Source organism: Cetorhinus maximus, unplaced genomic scaffold (genome assembly GCF_964194155.1).
Source record: "Cetorhinus maximus unplaced genomic scaffold, sCetMax3.hap1.1 HAP1_SCAFFOLD_829, whole genome shotgun sequence".
In the NCBI taxonomy this organism is placed as follows: Eukaryota; Metazoa; Chordata; class Chondrichthyes; order Lamniformes; family Cetorhinidae; genus Cetorhinus; species Cetorhinus maximus.
In genome coordinates this window covers 23,165-31,488 of record NW_027596771.1, presented here as the reverse complement: position 1 = coordinate 31,488, position 8,324 = coordinate 23,165, and the positions used below count along the sequence as shown (strand labels likewise).

The 8,324-nt window shown below is 50.0% G+C and overlaps 1 pseudogene; it reads right to left on the bottom strand.

Moving 5' to 3' along the window:
- Positions 1–7,601: 7,601 nt before the first annotated feature.
- LOC144674852 (U2 spliceosomal RNA) lies at positions 7,602–7,779 on the bottom strand (annotated as a pseudogene).
- Between the last annotated feature and the right edge of the window lie 545 nt (positions 7,780–8,324).

Here is an 8,324-nt window from a genome sequence, read left to right as displayed (position 1 = left end):
CTACGACCTTTCAGCCATAGTGCACCAAGGGGCTGGGATTTGCATAGGCTCCTCGGGCTGTAAGACACACGGTGAATGTTTCCAGTGAATACTACATGTATCACTTTTGCCTTGAAGCACCTCAGAGTGAAACATGATCTATGTAGGCAACTTAAATACCATTGCACTGTCTGACTGTCTGTTATGACCATTTTGAAATGTCTGCAATGTTCCTTCCTGCAATGGTTGCGCTAGATGTGTCGTGTAACTGGCAGGTAATGGGAAATTTCGAGAAACGGTCAGTCACAAGGGAGAACACGTGACAGGCATGAGAGACAATCCACGAGTCTTTGTAGCTGAGTTTCCGTGTGAGCAACTAGCTCACAGCGCAGAGGAGTTCTTCGATCGAGGCCTGCTGTATTTTTGTCTTTGCTTTCAGTTTGGGCAGTCAAAGAACAAAGAACAAAAAAAACGTACAGCACAGGAACATGTATTTCGGCCCTCCAAGCCTGCGCCGATCAGTCTGTGGAGCTTGCCGGCTGACCTGGCATGCAGCTAAACTCCTTCCACATCTACAGGGAAGGCAAAGTCAGGAGCGTTTCTCTCAGAGCGTAGTGAGTCTTTGGAACTCTCTTCCTCAAAAGGTGGTGGAAACAGGGTCTTTGAATATTTTCAAGACAGAGCTGGATAGATTAACAAGGCGGGGTGGAAGGTTATCGGTGGTAGGCAGGAATGTGGGGTTGAGGTTGCAATCAGATCAGCCATGATCTTCTGAATAGTGGAGCAGGCTCTTGGGGCCCAGTGGCCTACTCCTGCTCCTAAGTTGTATGTTCGTACATGTAGGGGCATTAGTTTTTACTGATTCCAGTACTTCTCCTGCACTGAACCTGGAGAGTACTACGTCAGCTGCTGTTGAGTTGTTTCCTGATGCCCTGCTTTCTTTTGTACGAGCTGTCTAGCATCCTCGTTATGGGCTTCCTTTGCTTGGCATTGGGCCTTCTTTTGGGCTGACTGTTGGTCTATTTCCTTTACGGGATGTCAGCATGACATCACCAGAAGGGAAATGTGTCATGTTATGAAGTCACAGTAAATAGGTCCAATGCATTATATCATTATAATAACACAAGATGATGATCAGCAGTGAGAAGACAGGTGGCAGCAAGGATAAGTACAGGTACGACACAGTGAACAGCCTTAGATCCTGTTAAAATGTTGAAAATGTTTCTCCCCTTCTCAAAGATTATTTCCTTCAAAATTTTAGAAATCTTTCAGCTTCAACCAGAAGTCACATACAAGCCAAACAACAAAACCACCTGCGTGCACAGCACAGCACAGTATCTGCCAGCCTGCAATGATGTCGGCTCTCTTTTAATCACCTTTTCACCTCCAATCAGTCCTATTCAGCAGGCAAGCAAAGGAGCGCAGAAAATACATCTGCACGGCTGCTTCTAACTTCTAGAAAGGGAACAGCCTTATCCTAGGAAAGTGAAAAATATCTATACTGTCACAAAGTGATGCACTTGAACTGCAAAACACCACGCTTACCTGAGCTTGTGTCACAGTTTTTGCTGTCTACCTCAGCCAGTATTTTTCTGTATTCTCAGTCGTCCATCCTGGCTTCTTGCTTTCTCTGCAGCTTTCAGATGCCTCCCCTTGGCCGGCCTCAGTGCTCAGTGACAGATCAGCGCTCGCTATTATTTGTCCTCAGTGGTAACTGCTAGGGGAGAAATGCTTGACTTTTTCAATCACCTTTTACCTCAGTAAAATCCAAGTAGAACCTAAAGTGGCAATGCTTCTCCCTCTCAGCACCCAACATGTCTTGCCTTTTCTTCAGGTTGGCTTTGAGTAAGCACAACAGTTGCTGCCTGGCTGCCATTAGAGACAGTTTTCAAGTACAGAGACAAGGGGCAGCCCCATGACCCCTCCCCCGACTCCTGCACAATATGCAAATATAGCACATTGTCTGAGTGCAATTTGGGAGCTGAAGATGGTTTCACAGTGGGATACAAGATATGAGGAGAGGTCACAGTCAACGTTTCCTCACAGACACACCGCCACATAAGCCCCTTTAAATTTGCGCGGCTGTGCAAAAAATTTAATGGGCCCGCACACTTAAACAAATCGGTCACGCACTGTAATGACTCGCCTCATTCAGTTCAACAGAAATTAGGATCATGTTTTTAACCTGTGCCCTCGTTTTAAAATATTTTGTGTTCCATATTTACTTTCTCAATTTGTTATTAACTTACTTTACACTGCTTTATATCCTATCTTGTCGCAGATGTGGATCAGTCTGCGCACCGACAGCGGATCCGAACAGAAGACGGCGACGTCGTCCATGTACAGGGAGGCTTTTACCTGAATGCCTCCACTGCCTGGGATCGTCACTCCTCTTATGCCCGGATCCTTCCTGATGGACTCGGCAAAGGGTTCTATGCAACACACGAAAAGAACAGGCGAGAGAGGACAGCCCTGCCTGACTCCAGATTTAATCGGAAAGCTATCTGTTTCCCACCCGTTGATTGAGACTGCGCTACTGATGTTAGTGTAGAGCAGTTGGATCCAATTTCGAATTCCCTCCCCAAACCCCATTTTGGAGCGCACATCTACCATGTAGGTGTGCGATATTCTGTCAAAGGCCTTCTCCTGATCCAAGCTGATGAGGCAGGTATCCACCCCCCTGTCCTGTACATAGGCAATCGTATCCCTGAGCAGCGCCAGGCTGTCAGAGATCTTCCTGCCTGGCACAGAGCAGGTCTGGTCAGGGTGAATCACCAATTCCAGAGCGGATTTGACCCGGTTGGTGATGACCTTGGACAGAATCTTATAGTCCACATTCAACAGTGAAATGGGTCGCCAATTTCTAATTTCCTCCCTTTCCCCCTTGTGCTTGTAGATGAGGGTGATGATGCCTTTCCTCATGGATTCTGACATACTACCGGCCAGGAGCATACTCTCGTACACTCCTAGCAGGTCTGGCCCGATCAAGTCCCACAGAGCCGAATACAACTCCGTCGGCAAGCCGTCGCTTCCGGGGGTTTTACTCTTCTCCAAGGACTCGAGGGCCTTAGTCAGTTCATCAGGAGTTAGCGGTTTGTCCAGGCTCTCCCGCGTACTGTGGTCTAAGACCTCCGTGATAGAGGACAGGAAGGACTGGGAGGCCGTGCTGTCCGTGGGCTTCACGTCATACAATCCGGCATAAAAGGATTTGCTGATCCTCAGAATGTCGGACCGTGATGACTTTACTGAGCCGTCTTCTTCCTTCAGGCTGCTGATCACAGAGCGCTCTCTGTGTACCTTTTGGAAGAAGAAACGTGAGCACGTCTCATCCTGCTCCATGGAGCGGACTCTGGAACGGAAGATGATCTTGGAGGCCTCCGAGGCAAAGTGCGAGGCTTGCTGGCCCTTCACCTCTTGGAGCTCCTCCTTGACATCGACCCCCATCGACTGCAGCCGGAGCAGATTCTGCATCTTTTTCTGGAGTCGGGACATTTCCCTCGGTTCCTTTCTAGCTTTCTGGGTGCCTTTGAGGATGAAAAACCTCTTGATGTTTCCCTTGATCGCTTCCCACCAGTGTGTCAGGGACTCAAAGAGGGGTTTCACGGTTCTCCAACCTTTGTAATCCCTCTTGAGCTCCTCAATGTTCTCTGGGGTCAGCAGTTGCACATTTAGCTTCCATGCCCCCCTGCCCACCCTCAGGTCCTTCTCCAAGTGGCAGTCCGCCAGTAGGAGGCAGTGGTCAGAGAAGAACACCGGCTTGACCTCGGTGGATCTGACTGTGAATGCACGGGACACAAACAGGAAGTCTATCCTGGAACGAATGGACCCGTCTGGCCGCGACCAGGTGTATCTACGCTGCGCTCCGTCTGCAGGGTTGCTGAAGACGTCGTGCAGCTTGGCATCCTTAACTGTTTCCATCAGGGATCTGGACGTAGCGTCCAATCTGCTTCCGGCCCTGCCGGATCGTCCAGCCGCATCGATGATGCAGTTGAAGTCCCCGCCCAGAATGACCGGCCTGGAGGTCGCCAGCAGCAGTGGGAGCTGCTGAAAAACCTCCAGCCGCTCAGCCCCTTGTGCCGGGCCATACACGTTAATTAACCGGAGTGGAGCGTTCTTGTACATTACGTCTGCTACGAGGAGGCGCCCGCCCACCACCTCCTTGACCTCGGAGACGGTGAAGTTGCCTCCCCGCAGCAGAATACCCAGGCCGGAGGAACGAGAGTCGTTTCCGCCCGACCAGATCGATGGCCCGTGGGACCACCATCGTGACCATTGCCTGTAGGAGCTGAGGTGCGGTATCGCACACTCCTGCAGAAACAACAGGTCAGCTTTGACCTTGGCTAGGTAGTCCAAGGTCGCAACACATCGCGTAGTAGATTTAATGCTACGCACATTTATGGATACAATCTTTAAACCCATTTTAAAGCATTTATTCTCCTACCAAACCCACTGTCTCTGAGAGTCCCAGACCTTTAGTCTGCTCCTTCATACCCGTAGTGAGCTCAAATTCCTTCACTTTGGATGGGCTGAGGTAGATCTCCTTGGCCGTGTTCTGCTCCAGTGGCATCTGGAGGTTCTCGTAGAGAGCGGGTTTTGAGATGACCTTTGCTGGAGAAGCTTCTCCAAAACTCACCCCCTCTGGGGTGTTGCTGTTCCCGGCTTCCTGGAGCTGGGGTGCGATGATTGCCTCACTGCTCCCAGATTCCAGGGGCTGTGGTGCACTGGCCTCCTCAGGTTGCAGGCAAAGTTGGGGTGCGCTGGTCTCCTTGTTGTCTCCAATTTCCTGGAGCTCGGGTGTCTCGTCCTCCAACGCCCTGGAGCTTTGCCGCCTCTTCTGTCGGTGCCGCCCTGGCACTTCATCATCCGAAGAGCTGCTGCCCTTGTCGTCCGTGTCGGATGGGAGACGCCTCTTGCCGCTTCTCTGGGAAACGCCTTTGCTTCTTCTTCGCTCCCTCTTACTTTTCTTGTTCTTGTTCTTCACCGTCCGCCACTCCCCCTGCTGCTTTTCCACTGCTGCCTCCTCCTCCATTGATTCGCTGTCCTGAGGACTGGGAGGTTCAGGGGGTAGTGCTGTTGGTTGGCTCTCTGTTGCCTCAATCTCTTTCTCCACCTTGTCTCTCTCTGTGTCCTCCTTTGTCCCGTTGAGCTCCCTGGGGGCCTTGGTGGTTGGAGTGACACGAAACATTTCTTCTGCTTCCCCCTGGTCGGCTTTGGCTGCCTGTGCGTAAGTACGGCAGCGTTTGGGGCAGGTCCTGTAGAGGTGACCTGCCTCGCCACACAGGTTGCAGCACTTGGCCTGTTTGCAGTCTTTTGTCTGGTGCCCTTCCTGTTTGCAGATCTTGCAGAGGGAGGCGCTGCAGTTGGCCGCCACATGACCAGACTTGCCGCATGAGCGACAATGCTTGGGTTGCCCAGCGTAGACCAGGTAGCCACGGTTTCCCCCGATAGCGAAACTGGAAGGAGGGTGGAAAATGGCTCCCTTACCATCGGTCTTTAGCGTGACCTTAAACAGGCGTTTGCCTGTCCAGATCCCCAAGTCGTCTCGAATCTCGGTGCCGCTCCCCACCTTATCGAAGTACCTGGTGAGGAAGGTGACCACGTCGGCGACAGGGACGAAGGGGTTGTACACATGCACCATCACCACACGTTCCCGTTGCAACGGCAGAGAAAAGTGCGGCTCCGCCGTCAGGATTTTCATCTCCGGCAGGTCTCTCTTCTCCTCGAACACCCTCAGGAGCCGGACGCAGTCTGCCACCCGCTTGAACGTCACGTCAAAATAACCGCCTTTGCGGGAGTCCTGCAGGGTGAAGATCTCCGTAGCTTGGAAGCCGCACGCCTTCAACAGGATCCTCCTGGTGAAGAAGCCCCGATCCATAGGTGATCCTCCTTCGCTGTGGTTCACCGTGACTCGGACGGTGATAGGTAACCCACGGTATGGATTTGGATTGCGATTGGTTATAGCCCTTCCATCCCGACCTTGCCTTGGCAGGACCATGGTGTCGCCCCTGCAACACTTGATCTTAGCCAAAAGGCCGAGAAGCGATTCCATTTGCCTTCCTTGTTACCTGCTGTACCTGCATACTAGCTTTCAGCGATTCGTGCGCGAGGACACCCAGATCCCTCTGTGCTGAAGCATTTCTGAAGTTTCTCTCCATTTGAATAATAAGTCGCCTTTTTATTCTTCTGACCAAAATGGATAACCGCACACTTATTAAACTTATTTAACTTAGTTAAACTCCATCTGCCAAATTTTGGCCCATTCACCTAACCTGTCCATATCCATTTGTAAATTTCTTATTTCTTCATTGCAACTTACTTTCCCACCTATTTTGGTGTCATCTGCAAATTTAGCTATAGTACCTTCTACTCCTGAATCCAAGTAAATAGTTGGGGCCCGAGGACCGAACCCTGTGGCACCCCACTAGTTACAGCTTGGCATCCACAAAAGACCCATTTATCCTGACTCTCTGCTTTCTGTTGGTTAGCCAATCCTCTATCCAAGCTAATATATTACCCTTAGCTGCGTGTGATCTTATCTTGTGTATTAATCATTTGTGCGGCACCTTATCAAATGCCTTCTGGAAGTCCAGACATACTACATCTACAGGATCCCCGTTATCCACTTTGCTTGTCACATCTTCAAAGAACTCTAGCAAATTAGTCAAACACGATTTACTCTTCGTAAAGCCATGCCGACTCTGAGGGATTGCATTTTGACTTGCATTTTAGGAAGGTAGTGGAGGCATTGGAGAGAGTGCAGAAGAGGTTTACGAGTTTGGTTCCAGGGGCGAGGAAGTTGAGTTATGAAGTAAGATTGGAGAAGTTGGGACTGTATTCCTTGGGGAAAAGAAGTCCGAGAGGAGACTTGATAGAGGTATTGAAAATCATGAGGGGTCTGGAGAGAGTAGATAGGGAAAAACTGTTTGCACCGGGGCAAGGATCGAGAAGGAGAGGGCACAGGTTTAAAGTAACTGGCAAAAGAAGCAAAAGCGATAGGAGCAGCGAGCGGTCAGGGTCTGGAATGCACCGCCTGATAGCGCGGCGGAGGCAGGTTCAATTGAAGAGGGAATGAGATGATTATTTGAAAAGAAAGCATGTGCCGGGTTACGTGGAGAAGGCAGGAGAAAGGCACGAGGTGAAATGTTCACCGGGAGAGCTGGTGCAGGCACGACGGGCGGAATGGGCTCCTTGTGCAATGTAAGGATTGTGTGAATGTGGATGTAGAGGTTTCGGAGTAGCTGTGTAAAGTGTGTGAGCTTTGAGGTGTGAGTTTTGTTTGTTGCTGTGTCAGCAGCAGCAGCGGCAGCGGCAGCAGAGAGCTGGTTTAAAATGTTGTGAGGCGAAAGGTGCAGCTGAGAGAGTGTTTGAGAGGTGTATTTGCAAGTGAAAGCTGTTTTTGTATAAGTGAGGTAGAGTGTTTGTGAGATGAGAGTGCTGTCTGTGAGTGTTGGGTGAGCGTGTGTGTTTTTTGTGTGTAGCTGCTGCGGGTGAGTGAGTGAGTGAGAGAGAGAGAAAGAGAGAAAGAAAGAAAGTTGGATTTTGGAACATGTACATGTTGAGAAGTAAAGAAAGCAGATGTTTGTAAGAAAACTATTTTTAGCATTGAAAATCCCCTGGAAAGGGGAGGGTGCACCGTTCCCAGAGATACTGCAATACCGGGTCGATGCGTGGAGTGGACGGAGCAAGCCCCTATTCCATCTCCTTGCTCCAAAAATCAATTTAATATATGGTCCCCAGATAAGGGACGTATCAGATATTAAACTGATAAGAACAGATTTTTTTTTTTTTTTGTAAAAATATACTTTATTCATAAAATATCTTCAATCACATTCCAAACCATTTCAAAAACAACATTACAAGGGTACAATCCAGGTTAAACTTTTACAAAATGTATCAGCAGGTGCATCAGTACAAACAATATTACAATCATTTACAGCCTTTCATTTTGATCTGTACAGCCCGAGGGGCTCTAAACAGTTCCCAGTCTCTCGGTGCGCTGTGGTAGAAAGGTCTTAGACAGCGACCCTTCCCCATTGCGCCTTTGCGGCAGCTGCCCCAAGCTTTAGTGCGTCCCTCAGCACGTAGTCCTGGACTTTGGATTGTGCCAGTCCGCAACAATCGGTCGGGGACAACTCTTTGTGCTGGAAGACCAACAAGTTTCGGGCAGACCAAAGCGCCTCTTTCACCGAGTTGATGATCCTCCAGCTGCAGTCGATGTTTGTCTCGGTGTGTGTCCCTGGGAACAGCCCGTAGAGCACAGAGTCCTGTGTCACAGAACTGCTCGGGATGAACCTCGACAGCAACCACTGCATCTCTCTCCAGACTTTCTTTGCAAAGGCACAATC